At 48.6% G+C, this 18,909-nt stretch overlaps 1 protein-coding gene across 3 annotated transcripts in view; it reads left to right on the top strand.

Moving 5' to 3' along the window:
* Window positions 1-18,909, top strand: part of NTRK3 (neurotrophic receptor tyrosine kinase 3) — a 379,212-nt gene that overhangs the window by 175,102 nt on the left and 185,201 nt on the right. The window lies entirely within an intron of this gene.

The raw sequence follows: 18,909 nt of genomic DNA, 5'->3' as shown, positions 1-18,909 counted from the left end.
GTCAAATAAATAATTAAAGTTAAATAAAAAAAAAAAAGAAGAAAGAAAAGCAAAAGGAGCCAATGCTCACTAGTCACCACATGCTGAGGTGATCCACACTGGAGAAAAGGAGCCGGGAAGACAGGGTGCAGTGAGGGGAGGCTACAGGTTTTGATAGGATGGCTAGAGGAAAAAAGTCCTAATTGGAAGGGTGTAACGATGATTTGATGCATTGATGCAAATGATGATCTGAGTTCTTTGAGTAAATCTGACAGAGATGAGGTGGTGAGCCATGCAGATATCTGGGGAAGCGTGTTCCTGACAGAGGGAGCTGCCAGTGCAAAGGCCCTGAGGTGAAAGCATGTCTGACATGTTCAAAGAACAGTAAGGAGGACAGGGCCTGGAGGAAGGGAGGGAGTGGGAGGGTTAGTAGACGTTGAAGTTAGTGAGAGTATGTGGGACCAGGCCACACGGGGCCTTCTGGGCATGATAGAGACTCTGGTGGCCATTCTGAGTAAGCAGGGAGCCTGTCAAGTGTGTAAAGCAGGGGAGGGACATGAGCTGATCTGTCTTTTAGAAGGGGCCGCTGTGTGGGACATAACGGGAGGAGGCAGGAAGGATTGCCATGTTTGGTAGTGCAGGCTGTGCCCTGCTCAAGGGCAGGGAGTCGAGGCTGGAGATGGGGTCAAGAAGCAGCGTCCATCAGAGGGGGAGCATCTTCCTCAAATTCACCCAAGGTGCCCTAAGGCTAACAGTGACCTGGGTAGTTTTGTAAACCACTTTTTTGTTGTTGTTGTTAATGTCGTGAACATCTCCCTTGTGTCTTTAAATAGTCTTTGACAACATGTTTTTTAGTGGATGAACAGGATTACCTCATTTGGATGTACCATAATATAATTAATCTCCTATGTGGGACACTCTGTTATTCCCAGCTAGTCACTATTTTTAAAATGTGCTGATGGACATCAGTGTACATAAATCTCTGTGTACATCTCTGATTATTTCCCTGGGCTAAATTTCTAGAGAATGAGTGGTCGGGTTAAATAATACGCATTTTTAAGGCTCTTGGTTATTAAATTATTTTTTAGATAACAGAGCTGAGCTCAGAAAGGTTGTGTAACCGGCCTCCAGGCATGTCGCTGGGACGTGGGAGAGTGGGCTTTGAACGCAGGCATATTGGTTTCCAGACCCATCTCCCCTCCATCTCGCCACACTAAGGACAGCTCAGTTGTCATGCAGCCCACAGGCAGGGCTGAGTGGCCTCAGTTTTGGTGGCTTTGATGAGGATGATGGCTGAGGAGAGGAAACTAGCCAGCGTTCCTTAATCAGCTCTGTGCTGGGAACTGGGCTCAGCGCAGAGTGTGAATATTCCCATTGGACGCTCAGAGTAACCCTAAGAGGCAGTAATGGATTTAGCTCCATTTACACATGGAGACACTGAAGATCAGAGAAGTTAAGCAGCCTACTTGAACCCACACAGCTAGAAGGTAGGAAAGCCAGGATTGAGCCCTAACACCCGCATTCTTTTTTAAGATTTTATTTATTTGTTTGACAGAGAGATAGCAAGAGCAGGAACACAAGCAGGGGGAATAGAAGGAAAAGCAGGCTTCCCGCCAAGCAGAGAGCCCGATGTGGGGCTCGATCATGACCTGAGCCGAAGGCAGACGCTTAATGACTGGGCCACCCAGGCACCCCACACCCACATTCTTTTTAGAAAGTTTTCTATGTATTTACTTTTTTTTTTTTAAAGATTTTTTTTATTTTTATTTTTATTTATTTGTGAGAGAGAGAATGAGAGACAGAGAGCATGAGAGGGGGGAGGGGCAGAGGGAGAAGCAGACTCCCTGCCGAGCAGGGAGCCCGATGCGGGACTCGATCCCGGGACTCCAGGATCATGACCTGAGCCGAAGGCAGTCGCTTAACCAACTGAGCCACCCAGGCGCCCCCTATGTATTTACTTTTTAAGTTCCAATATAATCAACATACAGTGTTATCTTAGTTTCAGGTGTACAATACAGTGATTCAGCAGTTCTATACGTCATTCAGTGCTCATTACTATAAGTATACTCTTCATCCGCTTCACCTATTTCCCCCATCCTCCCACCCACCTCCCCTCTGGTAACTATCAGTTTGTTCTCTGTAATAGAGTTAAGAATCTGTTTTTTTTTTTTTTTTTTAATTAATCTCTTTTCTCTCTTCTTTTGTTCTGTTTCTTAAATTCTACATATGAGTGAGAGTATATGGTATTTGTCTTTCTCTGACTTATTTCACTTAGCATTATACTCTCTAGCTCTGTCCATGTTGTGGCAAACAGCAAGATTTCATTCCTTTCTATGACTGAGTGGAATATATATATAGTGGAATATTTTATATATATACATATATATTTATAAAATACCACCTCTTCTTTATCCATTCATCTATCGATGGACACTTGGGCTGCTTCCATAATTTGGCTATTGTAGGTAATGCTGCAGTAAACATAGGGGTGCATGTATTTTTTTCAAATTAATGGTTTCATTTTCTTTGGGTAAATATCCAGGAGCTAACCCCTGCATTCTAAACCATACTGTGCGACAGGGCCTTCCAAGATAGGAACCATGTGCCCTAGTTCCTTGAATGATAAATACTCGCTCATGCTCGCGCTGAGAGCTTCCATGCTGCTCTTACCTTCAACAATCATTATCACTACTATTATTACTATATTACTTTTACTTGATTACAATGTTTATGCTGTTATGGTAATATGTTATATATGCTGGTATCTGTATAGTATAAAGTTATACTAACATTGTATGTATTATATTGCTATTACTACATGCTCTTATTATTAACACTCTTACTATATTATTACTGTGAATCCTATATTATCACTATTACCAGGAGCCGTTTCTCATTCCAGAGCCTGGCCTGAAGGGACAGAGCATGCTGTTCTTTTTTTTTTAATATTATTTATTTATTTGAGAGAGGGAGAGAGAGAGAGAAGAGAGAGAGCATGAGTGAGGGGAGGGGCAGAGGGAGAAGCAGGCTCCCCCTGAACAGGGAGCCTGATGTGGGGCTCGATCCCAGGACCCTGAGAACATGACGCAAGCTGAAGGCAGATGCTTAACTGACTGAGCCACCCAGGTGCCCCCAGAGCATGCTGTTCTTATGGCAGATGGCAGTGGCCTGATAGAATGAGCAGAAACCTGTCATGCCTCTTAAGTTACGGCCTTGTATTATTGCTATAATTATTACTCTGATAATGCTAATCATTAACATTACTACTAGATTAAACATAGACGCTGGTATTTCCAGGCCAGCCTCTGGGTAAGCGTTTTGCGGGCTTTCCTCATGACCACCTCACTATAAAGGCGGGTTGCTTTAATGCGTGCCTTTCGTAGCTGGGGAAACTGAAGATAGAAAGTTTCATGACTTTTCCAAAGTCTCATAGCGCAGCACTGATCTTTTTAAAGATATTTATTTATTTATTTATTTGAGAGAGAGAGGAGGGAGAGAGCATGAGTTGGGGGAAGAGGGGCAGAGGGAGAGGGACAAGCAGACTCCCCGCTGAGCAAGGAGCCTGATGCAGGACTCCATCCCAGGACCCTGGGATCGTGACCTGAGCTGAAGGCAGATGCTTAACCGACCCAGGTGCCCTCCCACTTTTTTTTATTTTTATTTATTTATTTATTTATTTATTTATTTATTTATTTATTTATTTATTTATTTTTAAAGATTTATTTATTTATTTATTTGAGACAGAGAGAATGAGAGAGAGAGAGCACATGAGAGGGGGGAGGGTCAGAGGGAGAAGCAGACCCCCTGCCGAGCAGGGAGCCCTGATGCGGGACTCGATCCAGGGACTCCAGGATCATGACCTGAGCCGAAGGCAGTCGCTTAACCAACTGAGCCACCCAGGCGCCCCACTTTTTTTTTTTTTAATTTTTTAAGATTTTTTTTAATTATTTGAGAGAAAGAGAGAGAGCGAGAGCACTGATCCTTTAAAAACAGATTTATTGAGGTGTAAGTCACATACAACAATCTGGAAATATTTGAAGTGTACAACGTGAGGATTTGATGTTCTATCTAGCCACGAAACCATCACGACAGTCAATTTGGGGAACATGTCCTGAGTCTAATGTCCCTGGGCTCCGAGGACGCTGATGTTGGGGGTCTCGCGAGGAGCCCCCAGCTCTCTGTGGGTGTCACCCCGTCTGGTTCCCCTTGCCCTGGCCCATGGCTCTCAGGAGGAAAGTCTCAGCATTGCCCACTGCTTTTCCAGGACCACGGGACACTGCCACTGTTCTCTGGCTCCCACTTGCCGCGGGGCTTTCTGTGGCCAAGGACCAGGAAAAATAGCAGAGACTGATTTCCAGGGAAGGTGCTTCTAGCAGGAGGGATGGGAGGGGGAGGGGCAAAATTCAAGTAAGGTGAGACCAGTAGAGTAGCCCCCACCCCCTGCACTCCCCTAGGGCTACTTGAGAAAACACAAGACCTCAAGCTGGTTGAGTGAGTCTCCAGGGCAGGGGGCCCTACCACCTCCCGCTTCTTAGCTCTTGAACCTTATTTACTCTGCAGGAGCAACTCTTGCTTCCAAGTGCAAGCCAAAGGCATTTCAGGACTCCCTGTGGTACGCACTTTGCCTCTGGGGAACTCCCTGTGTCCTGTTAATTGTTACATTGTCTACATCACACTCAGTTAATATTCAGATGAACTGTGTGGGCAGACTGGCTTTAAGTTGTGCCTACGTTTCATTGCTAGAAATGTCTCTGTGACTGGGTCTGCTCAGGTACATGGCTCTTGACTTAGGCTTGGCCCCCTGAAAAACCACTGTCTTGGTGGCCGAGGCCCGCAGAGAACAGCCCATGGAAGACCCCTGAGCAGAGGAAAGCTGCCCACATGTGCCTGGGGCAGAAGAGGGGTGTTGTCTCCCCATTTCTCCTTGAAATACCTTGTGTGTGTTGGGGGGTGGGCCCAGCACATTTGTACTTGTCACCGTAGATGGTGACAGACCACATGTGTCCCCCCCCAGGGAAAGAGGGCGGTGCCTTTTCCTTTGCCTTTCTCTAGAGCAGGGTTTCCTGAACTTGTCTGCACCTTGCAATCCCTTGGGGAGCTTCACAAAATACTGATGCCTGGTGCCACCCCTGCGATTCTGATTTAATTGGTGTGGCGGGCAGCCTAGGCTTTAGAATATGTGAAGATCCTCAGGGGTGTCTCATGTGTGGCCGGGTTTGGGCCTAGAGTCTAGCACAGTACTGTCTACATGAAATATAATGAGAGCCACATATGTCCTTTAAGTTTCCTAGTAGCCATATTAAAAAAAAAAGACAGGTGAAATTAATTCCACTAATGTATTTTATTTAACCCCATACATCCAAAGCAGTATCATTTCAACATGTTTCCGATTTTAAAAATTTATGAGGTGATTTAGACATTCATGAGTTGGTACTCGGTCTTTGAAATCCAGTGTGTTTTCACGATGATGGTGCATCTCAACCTAGACCAGTGGTTTTCCAGCTCCCCACTGAATTGGACACTGCAGGGCAGGCACATAGTAGGTGCTCAAGGAAAGGGTTTGAACATGTGAACAAATAAGGGGAGCAGCCGTGGCCGTATCTGTCCCTGTGAATCCAGGCGAGTGTGCCCACGAGGTGGGAAAGGATGCTTCAGGCAGAGTTCTCCAACGAGAACAGTCTCATTGCTTATCTCTTACGAGCCACGCCTCTGACATCACCCCTCCCCGTGAGGTCCTCCCTGGTCACCCTTTATTTCACCCCTGCACTCTGCTTCCCGCCGTAGCTGGGCACACCCCTGAGATGGCAGAGTTTTGACCTGTGTGTCTGTCGTGACATATACACTCCTTACGGCCACCGTTATGTCCTGATTAATCTCTTTATTCCTAGCAGCTACACACTATGGATTCAGTAGCCGTTTGCAGAATGAAGTCATAAACGAACAATTGGCAGAGATTTGAACAGTCATGGGGATCAGTTTTATGGAATAAGACGGAGCCAGGGCCAATCTTGCCTAGAAGGCAGAGCTGACCCAACTGCTTCTTCATAGTCTGGTTATTCCAGATTTTGATCCTGTGTCTCAGTCAGCTCTGGCCGCATAATGCTGGGTAACAAATGCATCCAGTCTCAGTTGCTTCCAGCAAGCATTTATTTCTTGTCCCCAGGCCCATAGGTCAGCTGGGGTTTGGCTTATGCTAGCTGGGCTTGGCTGAAGTTTTGCTCCAGGTTGTGGGTTAGGTCGTCCACATTTCTGATTTGGAGGTACCGGCTGGGGTAGCCGAGCAGATGGCAGGTGGCAGGCGTGCCTCTTAAAGCCTTGACTTGAAATTGTCACTGTCACTCTCCCTACATTTTATTGCCCAAAGCAAGTCACCCTGCCAAACCCAGAGTCAGTGGGGCTGGGAGGGGGCGGGAAGTGAATATTAACAATCCAAACGACTGTACAGTAATGTGCTTCCCTGGCTGTGGGTGGTGGTGCCCTGGGTTCTGAGAGCCCCTCCCTTGTCCTGGTGCTGTTTTGCTTTAAGCCTGTTTCTCAGTGTAAAAGGAGGAGAGGATTGCGGCTTTTATCGGTCACAGATTCTTTTGTTGCCCTGAGGTCGCCTCTGCCTTATTTGACATCGCTATCTGGTTCTCTGCCTCTTTGACCCTGTGAATTCCTTACCATAAGAATTCATGCTAAATTCTCTTCTTACTCTCTAGGGAGGCAGTCAAGGATGGTCAGCCCCTGAAATGTAGGTTATATGAACTGTGCTGCGTGCACACCCACATTGGGGCCAGCTACTGTTGTTGACTCTTAAGGCTCCCTTGTTGGTCCAGACCGGACCTGACCGGAGCTCATGGGGGCCCCCAGCACATTTTTATTTTTGCAGAATCTCTGCCTGCCTTGATAGCTATTGCTGAGGTTGAAGGAAATCAGCCCCCTCATTTACTGTCACCTTGATACCCTTCAAGTTGGGCCGGGCCGGAGGGCAGGGAGAGGTGTTTGTGGTGTCTGTGCAGATGCAGAAGAGTCTCGGGGAGGTGAGGGAACAGGAGAGCACATAGGGGAGGCTGGACGGCACGTCATTCTTCTATCCAGCTGCTTTGGACCTTGCAATTCACTGCCGTTCCAGAGACCTTGCCAAAGCCCGCAGTTGAACTCCGACCAGGGGCCCCGGATCATTTCCAGAGGAACCTGCTTGTAAGGATTCTGTTTTGAGTAAAGATGCTACTTCTAATGAAGCAGAACGGAACTCCTGGCACATTTCCCCTCCCTCCTGCAGGCCGCAGGCCCCTGTGGGCTCTGAAGAGCACAGGCCTGGCTGTGAACAGAACATTTTGACCCCGAGATAGCCTGGTGCTGCTGCTTTCTCCAGGTTTCTCCTGGTTTGATTGGGCTACTTTGAGGACCCCTGCTTCCCCGCGTGGTGCAGGGGAGCAAAGAGGCAGCAGGACGCCCTTCTATTTGGTGGGGGTCTCTGGGGAAGCAGGAGCTTTGAACCCAGTTTGAACCTCCGAGGGTTCAAGTTCCTGTTCTCTTGGCACAGTATGATTTCCTGTTTCGAAGAAAAAACCCAGGGTTTTAAGAGCTTTAAAAAAAAAAAGGCACTTGGACACAAAATGGCTCTTACAAAACAGCATGTTGATGAGTTAAGTATAAATGAATCAGAGACATATGGATTAAATTTCCCTTGCAATCCGCTGGGGCTTCACAATTAGGGGAAGAGTGTTTGTCAAAATGTGTGTCTGTCTCCGCCAGGGTCTGGGACCGAATGAGAGGCGGAGCAGCCTTGCCCACTTCCCCTTTACCCCATCCCCTCTCCTCCAGGGGTGGGGCTTGGAGCCAAGGGACTCCCCAGCAAGTCTTAGGTTTGTTCTTTTTACTCCTCAAGCCTGCAGTCCCTTTGCTCTGAATTGAATTGTTCCCCACACATTTCCCCTGTGCCTTCGCATCGGGGAAGGGGCCAACATCTAACTCGTGCAAAGACCTTGAACCCTTGGGGGAAAGAGAAATTGACATGAGCCACATTGACATGGGGGACATTGCCGCCCACTCCTTGACTAGGAAACATCCCGTGTTGGCCTAAACTATCTTAACCCTTCCCGGCAACATAAATACCTGTTGGTGTTCAGGTGTGGCTCTTAGGAAAACCACCCTCCATGGCTAGGAGAAGGGGGCTCCAGAGCGGGGTGGGGCGGGGGGTCGGCAGCTTCTGTCTTGGATCTCCTGGACACAACAATTCTTGCGGTCGGGGCGGGGGGGTCTTCTGGTCTTATACGAGGTCTTCTGGTCTTACGATAGGAATAAGGATACCCGAGGGATGATCAGCTTGTTTTTCACCCAGAATCACCCAGATGTCCCAAAGTGTGTTGGCCATTGTGTTTTCTATCTAACTTCCTTCTTTCTTTTCAGTTTTTGACTAAGGGGCAGAGAAACAGCATATATTTGGAGAGATTCTGAGCACCTTCTAGAACTGTGTTATTGTTGTTTTGCCTTAGAACCCTTTAGGCAAAAGAAAGCTTAATGGAAACCTCCTGTGTAACACAGATAAAGAGCTTCACCAGATGAACCACGAGGGAACACACTCTCCCCATTATCCCCCCTTCTCCTCCCACCCCCCACCCTGCTTGGCTGGACCCCTGTTTCTCCTTGGAACACAGTTTGAAAGCATACGCAGTGTTCTAGAATAGGAATCACTAAATTCTTTGGCCCTTACTGCCAGCAGCAAAGTTAATAAATGTCTCAGGGACATTATGTGGAGTGAAAGAAGCCAGACACGAGAGAGAACATGCTATGTGATTCCATCTATACAGAGTTCAGAAATAAGCAAACCTAATCAGTGCTGGTGGAAGTTAAGTAGTGGTCAGTTCTGGTAATGATTGGGAGGAGGCATGAAAGGCTGGAAATGTTCTGTGTTTTGATGTGGTTGGTGGTGACACAGGTGTATACCTACGTAAAAATTTTCTTGAGTCATATGCCTAAGGTCAGCGCACTGGATTCTCTTAATTATATGCATACGATTTGTTCATTAAAAAATAGAAACATCGTCCCGTCTTTCCTCCCCCCTGAAGTCTGGGGGGCGCCACTCTCCGGTGGACCTCTGAGCGCAGTGCTTGAGAATCTGGGCTTGGAGATGATTGGTGCAGGGATGAGGGCAGAGCCCAGGTGGAGGAAGGCACTGTCAAAGGTCAGCCTTGGAAAGTACGAGCAGGGCCTCCTGCTCAAGGCAGGGCTTTAGTGATCAAGAAGGTCACAGTGGAACTGAGAGCACTCAAGGGGGTTCTGACTGAGTTGCCTCAGCCTTATCCCAAAGGTCAACCTCGGAGCCAGGCTATGGATGGGTTTAGCAGGCCCTGGAGGGATTGCAATCTGGCGGAATAAGTGAGTGTGGGAGCCCAGCCCCGCCTCAGGCACATGTTGCCACCTTATACAGAGGAAGGCCCTATCTTCACCATCTTGAGATGCAGAGGGACGCCAGGGTGCTCAGGAGAGAGAGCACTGTCTACACAGCCCTTTCCGATTCAGAGGCTCTTGGCAAGTTGGAGGTACGCAAGAGGACAGAGTGTTCATGACCAGCCTGCCAGCCTTCCAGAAAGGGGCTGCACTTGTCCCAGGTAGTTGGAAGTTTGCTTGAAGAGATGGATTAGCCTTATCAGGCTAGCGTGCCTGGATTCTGGCTGGGAAACATAGTCGGTCAGTGGGATTGAGGAATGTGGCCTGCACAAAGCATGGAAGCGGTTTGCATAGGGTCAAGGCCCTGACGGGAGCAAGGGGGACGCATTGGGCTGCTCCTGGTTGTCCAGCAGGTGTGAGACATCTCCTGCCTCATCCCACCTCCACCCCCACCTCCCTCCCCTCCTGAGCCTCTGTACCCATCATTGGATCCAGGCCCTGAAGCTTTCTGTCTCATTTCTAGGGTCCATATGTGGAGGCCTGAACCTCTGCCAGGCCAGGCACACTCGTGCAGGAGGGAGATTTCAGTTCTCTTTTGGAAAACAGTTTTCTTTCCAACCCAAGCAGCTGCCCTCTGCCAATCAGTGCTAGAAGTGAACTATGTACAGCTCTGCTTTAAAATTCCCCTCCCGGCTAATCTATCCCAGCCTCTTTCAGTTTAGTGCTAAGACTAGGGAAACCAAACCCGGTGACTCTCAGAGGCTGATGCTGCCCTGTCCTGGCACTTCAATTCTTGAAAGATAAGTAATTGTTTTGAACCTGACTGATTGGACAAACTGTGGCCGCGGTATCTCTGTGTGCCCACTTTCTTTCCTTTCCAGTGGAGATCCCGAATGTCTGCCATATTGGGGCCACCAATGCCATGCTTCTGTCCCTAACTTGCTGCTCTCCCATCTCAGGTGAGAACCAGGCCAGTGACTGGCCTCTGTCTTTTCAGCTCTGGCTCCCAGATCTTCCCCTCACCAGTCTGGGGCCTTTGGACCCCAAGGTTGGAAGATCCAGGTCATCATGGGGTTTAGCCAAACCTATGGGGACTTTCTGTAAATGATGTTTCATCCTCGGGCCCATAGTGGCTTTTGGAGTAACTTTTCCTCGTAAATTGCCTTTGGGTCTAATAAGCTCTCAAAAATCAGCATGAAGAAGATAAACAAAAGGCAGGAGCAGGCAATTCCCAGAATAAAAAAAAGAAAAAAAAAAAGAAAGTAAAATGGCTAATAAACATATGGAAGTTTGTTCAACTTAAGTAGGGATCAAAGAAACACTAATTAAATCAGTTACAAGATTGTTTTCCCCTATTAAATTGGCTAAAATGATAATAATACACAGTGGTTTAAATGTAGAGAAATGGGGGCTCTCATTTCCTGCTCTGGGGGTATGAATTGTTATAACTTTTCTGGAGGGTTGACAGTATTTAAGAAAAAAAAAACATTAAAAACGGATATTCTCTTTGACTCAGCAACTTCATGTCTTGGCATTTCTATTACCTTAAGGAAATAATCAGATGTTCACAGAAGTTCACATAAAAGGCTGGGTACTGAAACACTGTTTGTAATGGTGGAAAATTGGAAGTGACTGAAATGCTCAACAGTATGGAATCTGTTACATAAATCATGCTTCATTCAAATAATGAAACACCATGAAACCATTAAAATATGTTGTAGAACAATATTTAATGGCATGAAAGTATTTACAATATTTGCTACATAAAACAAGTCAGATTGTAAGTCAGTATATTCATTATGGTCCTGATTTTCTATCAGCAACCCCCAAATTAGTGTAGATGCATAGGAAAAAAAGTTGGAAAGACAACATGCCAGCAATCTAATTGTGGTTATTTCTAGGTACGGATATTAACAGGCAAATTTTATTTTCTACCTTGTGCTTTCCTTTTGCCCTTTCCAAATAAGGGATTTAGCGTATCCTTAACTGTTTGAAATTTAGGTCATTTCCAATTTTCCATTATTGATCATGCATTGATAATGTCCTTGACTTAAATTTTTGCACAGACGTCTGTCGATTCATATAAATAGAGTTTTGAGGTCACATGTCCTGTCCCCTAAGTGTGTGTCACTTCTGTAATTAAAAACAAAATTCAGCCCTTTGAGGGTCTGTATTAGAATTCTCCGCCCCTACTCAAGCCTGTAGCCACTCCATTAAGCTGTGACCCGAGAGCTTGTGACTGCTAGCGCCCTGGGGACAGGATTCATGGTTGACATGGGCTCTGCCACCTTTCCCCCCAAGTTCTCACTGTGTCCTAAGCTTCTGGACGCAGGAGGCCTCCTGGTATTCCTCTCCTTTGGTGTCGTGGCTGTTGGCAGGTGGGATCAAGAAGGGGAGAAAGGCCCTAACGTGTATGGCGCATCTGCTCTGGGCCGGGTGCTGGCTTGGCTGTTAGCACACGCTGGAGCATCTTCGTTGACTCTTTCCTTCTTGCTGTGCGCCTCATCCCAGTCCCCCTCCCTTTGCCTGCAAACTGCGTCATGGGTCTGACATCCCTCAGCTCTGCCGCCCCTGCTGCTTGTCTCCGCATTGTCCCTTCTAGGGCCACCGTAATGATGGTCTCCTGTCGGCCACCTGCACTCCTGCACTCTCCCAGAGCGTTCTGTCTCCACGCCTCCAAACCCACTGTGGGTTCCCCTGTCACGCAGCAGAAAGCCCAGGGCCCTCCACGTCTGACCTAAATCCCTGCCCCTTTCCCCCTCGCTTGGGCACCGGCCACCCTGGCCTCCCTCCTGTCCCTCGGGCTTACTGAGAACATCTTCCCTTCCCAGGATCTGCTTCCTGCTTTCCCCTCTGTCTGGAATGTTGCTTCTCCAGGCCGCCTCCTTTTGTTCAGGTCTCTGTTCTGAGGTCACAGGATTGCAGAGGTTTTTTCTGACCTTGCTGTCCCCCGACCCTGCTTTATCCATCATCATCGTCCCTCTCATGACTTGCCATGTACGATGTTTGTTTCTTCATCCCAAGGTAGAAGGGAAGCTTTCTGAGAGCAGGAACTTGTCTGCATTGCTACAACATTCCCCGCAGGACCTACAGTGGACCGCACATTCTCACAATAGCCCCCGAAACCCTGTGCTAAGATAACCAAGCTAAGGTTCAGAGATGTTAATGAACCTACCAGTTCAGGTTCAAGGTCATGGCATTAACACGTTTTGGATCCAAGCTCTGTTCAGCTGCGGAACCTGTGTTCTGCCTGGGGGCTGCCCTCTTTGCTGCCTTTCCCCAAACAGTGGGGACTGCTGGTTGGGTTTCTGGAGTCCAGGGAGTCTCTGGAGCCCCGATTGGTCATGCCCCCCGATTCCCCACCACATCCTGTCTTTTTCTTTCGCAGCCTGGCCCTGTGCTGTAGGGTGGTTGGTGCCCATGTTTCTGAGTCCTGCGTGTCTGGGAGGGAGATCTCCCTGCTTTTTTTACCAATAGGGGAAAGTGCCTTGACCTAGTGGGGCCGGTCCAGCCAGGGCTCCGGTCCCGGGGCGCCTTGAAACACAGACAGCCGCCTCCCGGCCCCATGTGCAGGAGGGGAGTGTTCTCAGTGCTCTGCTCCGTCTTCCCAGTTGCTGCCTCATCCCCGTTGTTAATTACGATTCGCTGAGTGCCCCTACTGTGCTTAGTACGCCGTTGTTCCCCGCCCGAGGCCTTGCAGTCTAATGTAGCCAGACAGATGACTCCGGCATAAGCCACCCTCCCCAAGAAGGTGCTTGCCTCTTCAAGGCATCAGGTTTCTCCAGGTTTTCTGTGCACGTGGTTTTCCATTTTTAAAACTCCTCGTGGGAGACATGGAGATGACTCTGGGGTGCGGGCAAGGGTTGGAGGCAGGGCTGGGAGGGCAGAATGGAAAATGTCTGTGTCAGGGTTTTTGAGAAGCAGTAGCACCCCCGGAAGGCTTTTCCAAGGCACGCAGTTCGTGACTCGGGATACGGCATGGGGGGGGGGGGGGGGGGGGGGGGCAATAGCACACCGGGAAGCAGGAGAAATGAGGGCAAGACCCCCGAGAATGACCCAAGTGCAGTAGCCAGAGGTGTAGCAGACATGCTTACACCCGCTCAGTAGCCTGTTCCTTCACTAACGCAACCCGCCCTGAGTACACATTCGGTCTTAGCCGGGAATGCTGCTAGATCCGGGGGACTGGTCTTTGTCTGCCCTCCGGAATCTCAAAGTCGACTTGAAGAAGTGCAAGTTCATCCTCAAGACTGTTGAAAAACCTGCGATTCCTGGCCCCTTTGTGGTGCCCGCTTATGGAGTTCTTCCTGCATTTTGCACACATCACAGTTTTCGATGCTTTTGTGTGTAGTAGGCGTGCTTATTTATTACATAGTCAGCTCCCCTTCTGGAGGAGAAGGACCTACTTATTCGATTCATGCGGCCCCAGCCCGAGGGTAGTTTTTGGTTCATGGTAAGCATTTGATAAATATTAATTGAGTCAATGAAGCCGTGAATGAATCAATGAAACCGTGAATGGATCAGTGAACGAAGCTTCGTATGGTGTATTAGAGGAACGAAGGAGGTATAGTGAGGAGGCAGGAAAGGATTGGTTGGAGGAAATCCCACATAATCTGCTCTATATGCTCCCTATCTAATAACAACAACAGCACCATGGACAGCAAAACCAGTTTCTACCACACACTGAACACCGAGTCTGTGCCAGGCTCTGAGCTAAAAGCCTCACCTCTGTCATGTCCTATGAAATAAGTATGACTACCCTTATTTTGTAGGTGGAAACTAGGGCCTTCAGGAAACTAAATAATTTGTCCTGAATAAGCTGCATTGTGATCAGCAGCAGGACTGGGATTCTCATATGACCCCCTTCGATGGTGCTCAGAGTCCCTCTCTCTTCTTGCCCAAAAAGGATGTTCACTGTCCTATAAATAACTCTCCCTCATAAGACTGAAGCAAGAGAGGGTCCAGCTGGATGGAGGGAACTTTGGGTGCATGGATGCTTTCCACGAGAGAGGGAGACTCTCCCCCTTGGGGAACTTTCGAGAAGGGAACTCAGAATGGTTAGTGTGAGGTGGTTCTGGGATCCACTTTGGGGACAGAGAGATTCTCCTGGGGTTTCTTTACGGACTCTCTCAGCACCATTAAACTGCTAATGGGAGGTGACAGTGCTTGACATTTGGTAATTAAAACATCTACCGACTGAATAATAACTTTTTATTGACAATCATACTGCAGAGGTGAAATTAATTTGATTTTAGACATTCTAGCTGTGGCCTCAGCTGGAGAGGGGCCAGCATCATGAGAAGGAGTCTCTGATCCCCTGGAGGGTGGTGAGGTGCTCTCAGGTGACCTCAGTTCAGGCCAAGCCTGAGGGAGGAAGTATGGTCCAGCTCACTAGGGGGAGACCCTGCTGATTGAGGCAGCTGAGGGGTGCAGCCCATTGGGGGGCTTGGCTGCAGGGGACTCTACAGTTGCTTGTGGATTCTGGATGCCAATTCTGGAAGGAGTTTGGGGCAATACTGTCGAAGGCAGAGATATGAGGTGCCTTGTAATCCATGAATAGCCAGCACAACCCCCTGGAGGGTGGGGAAGAAGCTTCTAGGTCCGAGAGGACTGGTGTGTGGATGAGTACGGGCTGAGGGAGAACGGTGGTCAGGAAGTGTAGGAGGTGTCGACATCATAGAGTTGCTCATTTCATTCCAGCAATCCAATTCCCCAGGTGATTACTTTATTCTCATTTTTACAGACGGGAGCCAGAGATTCTAAGCATTCGGCAGCTTGCATAATGCCACACTGCTACTTAAAGACGGGGGTTACTTTGTGACTAGGGCTGGCCAGATCTAATCCTGGGAAACTTTTATGTCAAGATGCATTTCTCTAGTGTGAAGGCAGGATGCTGATGCCCCAGGAAAAGAGAGATTGGCTTGGTCAAAGCCACAGGCAGACCAGTTCACGTATGGCCATTGACATCGCCATTCGCTCACAAGAGGATGCTGGGTGAGAGGGATCCAGACAAAAGGATGTTTGCTGCCATGTTCTATGACTACAGCCTGTGCTAGAATTCTGTTTGCACTTCTCTCAGAGCTTGGGTCACTCAGGAGACAAGGGCCCAGCCTGAAATCAGAGTTAAGACTCACCATTGGTCTACACTCTCTAACACAGTGACCACCAGCCACATGTGGCTATTTGAATTAATTAAAATTAAGTAAAATTTGGGCGCCTGGGTGGCTCAGTCGGTTAAGCGGCTGCCTTCAGCTCAGGTCATGATCCCAGAGTCCCGGAATCGAGTCCCACATCGGGCTCCCTGCTCAGTGGGGAGTCTGCTTCTCCCTCTCCCTCTACCCTACCCTTGCTCATACTCTGTCTCTCTCTCTCTAAAATAAAATAAAATAAAATAGGGTGCCTGGGTGGCTCAGTTGGTTAAACGACTGCCTTCGGCTCAGGTCATGATCCTGGAGTCCCGGGATCGAGTCCCGCATCAGGCTCCCTGCTTGGCGGGGAGTCTGCTTCTCCCTCTGACCCTCCCCCCTCTCATGTGCTCTCTCTCATTCTCTCTCAAATAAATAAATAAAATCTTTAAAAAAAATTAAGTAAAATTTAAAAGGCAGCATCTCAGTACCACTAGGCGCATTTCAAGGGCTCAGTAATCACCTGTGGCTACCATGCTGGACAGCGCCAATTGGTCTCCTTCTTACAGATGTTCTAATGGACTGTCGCAAGCTCTTTCTGGCAGCAAAGCAAGAGTGGATCCTGGTCCTCACTTTCAAGCTGGGAGACTCTGAGTTAAAGGTTCACTTTCTCAGAGCCTCCATCTTCTACTGGTAAAAGGGAAGGTGGGGCTATTGTGAGCATGAAGCCATGGTGTGTGGAAAGCATGCTCCATGGTGCTGGGCGTACAGTAGGTGCTCATTAGAGTCTGGCACGGTCTTCTTATCACCAGAGACAAAGACAAGCCCTTTGGTCTGGCCTGTTTCTCCTACAGATTGATTTCCATTTGGTCTATTTACCTGAGGCCACAAGTCTTTCTGCTACTTAACCCTAGTTGCTTTTGGAGTAAATATCACCAGAAAAAGGAAAAAAAAAAAAAAAGCCCTCCTTGGAGGCACCTATTTTTTCCTGGATCTGCTCATGTGATAAGCCACCCTCTGAACCTACTTCCCCTTCCAGGGCTGGGTTGCGGCACTCTGGACTTTTCCCTGGGTCTTGCATCTTTCTCTTTTTTTCTCCTACCTTTTTCTCCGCCTGTCCTTCATGCTACAAATTCAGGCACAAATTGAGATATTGACTTCCTGGAGCTTGTTAATTAGGGACAGAATGCCCATCACTTGGCACTTGGACCAGCCGAGGTTGTCTTGTGATGCCCTGTCCTACCTGAGGAAGAGGCAGCGGAAGGTAAAGCACTGAGTGGTTCTCAAACTTGGGTGTGCATCCAAACCACCTGGAGGGTTTGTGACAACACTTGTGTCCCCCACACCCTCCGTGGGCCCCCTACCCTGAGTTTCAGATTCAGTAGGTCTAGGATGGGGCCTGAGAACTTGCATTTCTTTCTTTTAATGGAAGTATAGTCGACACACACAATGTTACATTAGTTTCAGGTGTACAACATAGTGATTGGACAAGTCTCTACGTTATGCTGGGCTCAGCCCAAGTGTAGCTACCACCTGTCACCACACAATGCTGTTACAATACCGCGGACTATATTCCCTGGGCTGTACCTTTCATCTCCATGACTTACTCTTCCCATAACTGGAACTCCCACTCCCATTCACCCATTTTGCCCCGTTCCCTCCCCTCCCCCAAGAACTTGCATTTCTAGCAAGTGGCCAGGTGATTTTGATGCTGCTGGTCTGGAGGCCACGCTCAGGGAATCCCTCTTTTAGGCCATGCCTGCCTGTCAGCTAAGAAATATCCATGTTAGCATTACCTGGAGAGCTTGTTAAAACACAGATTACTGGGCCCCGTGCCCAGAGTTTCTCCTTCAATTAAGGGGAGGGAGATGGAGCCCGATTAATTGTGCATTTTTAAGTTCCCAGATGAGGCCGATGCTCCTGGTCTGCAAACCACACTTGGAAGAACCACTGGTGTCTTTCTATCAGTGTTAGCTCTGAGATCTGTCAGACATGAGGTCCAAACCTGTCTCTGCCACTCTGAGGCTTTAAGCTCTCTGAGCCTCAGTTTTCCCATCTGTCAAATGGAAACAAGGGCCGAGGTTGTTGTGAGGATTGGGTAGTCTAGTAGTAGGTGCTAAATAAATGCTTGAGCTGTCCTGACTGGGCTGCAGCGAGACTGTCAGAAAACAGAACATTCATAGCTCAGGGTTTGCCCATCTGTGGCTCTCTGCTGTCCCCCAGCCAGCGCTGCCCTCCCTCCCCTCTCTGCCCTGCCCCCAGCCTGCCAGTCCTGTCAGCTCCCCCCCGCTCTCCCCCTGCCCCAGCTAGGCTGCCAAATCCCTCAGCTTTCAAACACCTACCCCACCTCCAGCCTCTTGCTACCACTCCCCAAATTTCCCGAACAAATTGTGTCCCATCAAATTGTGTGTTAACTGTGTTACAATAAAATGAACTGTGTTTATTTCCAGATGACCTGGAGCTTTTGGCCGCCTTGCCTAAATGTAACTAAAAGCAGTTAAAAAAAAAATAATAAAGACAGACAACAACAGAAAGTAACAGACAGATTCACTTGATGCGCCACTTGGGAGAGAATGGACACCATCCCCCACAGATTCCTAGCTGCCGGGCAGCGGGCAGCGTCCTGCCACAGGGGTGGATCCAGAGAAAACCAAAACCAGTCCCTAGCTGAGCCGGTTGGGGGAGTGTCAGCTTCCTTCCTCTGGGGACCCTGAGAGCCCCCTGGGGGGAGTGCAAGGTGGAGGGTTGGTTTTGTCCTGGAATCTGCGAGAACCAAGCTGATGGTTCCCGGTTCTTCATGGACTGAGCTACTCTACAGGGTAGAGTAGCTCTCCGGATCTGAGGCACAGAAGCAGGACTCAGAAGCAAGGCCAGGGATCGGAGTAGGGGTTCCTGCCCAAGGACAGATATTATATGTAGAAAAGCAAGAATTATATGCCTGCTAATTCTCGCTTCTAGCACAATCCTGGTGCATTTAGCATAGCTGGTCAACCTATTTTCTCCAACATTCTCTCATCAGGAGCGCCAGTGCATTCCAGCTCTGTGACATGGGAGTGTGTCATTTGTCTCCCCCAACTTCGGTCTTCCCAGCTATAGGATGGGAATAATGACACGTTAAGTCAGAGGCTTGCTGTTCAGAGTGAGGGACATATGTTCATAAAACCAGACAGCACGGCGCGTACCGTATAGTATGTGCATGACAAATATCTGCTCCTGTTGCCTCATCTTAGCTGCATCGGAAGCTCAGATCTAGGTGTTCAGAGATGCAGGTGCTGCTCTCAGTGCATTGGCCAGTGCCCACCCCTCGCTGGGCTCTGGCTGTGGAGAAGGGACGGGCTGGAATCTTCTGAGCAGTGGCCCCGTGGTTCTCTCATTTCTGCCCACATTGCATTCCCAGGCACAAAGGCAGGCTTTTCTCTGGAGAACCAGTCAG

Source organism: Mirounga leonina, unplaced genomic scaffold, assembly GCF_011800145.1.
Source record: "Mirounga leonina isolate KUSES-001 unplaced genomic scaffold, KU_Mleo_1.0 Mir_178, whole genome shotgun sequence".
NCBI lineage: Eukaryota > Metazoa > Chordata > Mammalia > Carnivora > Phocidae > Mirounga > Mirounga leonina.
This window is presented reverse-complemented; position numbering and strand designations above follow the sequence as displayed.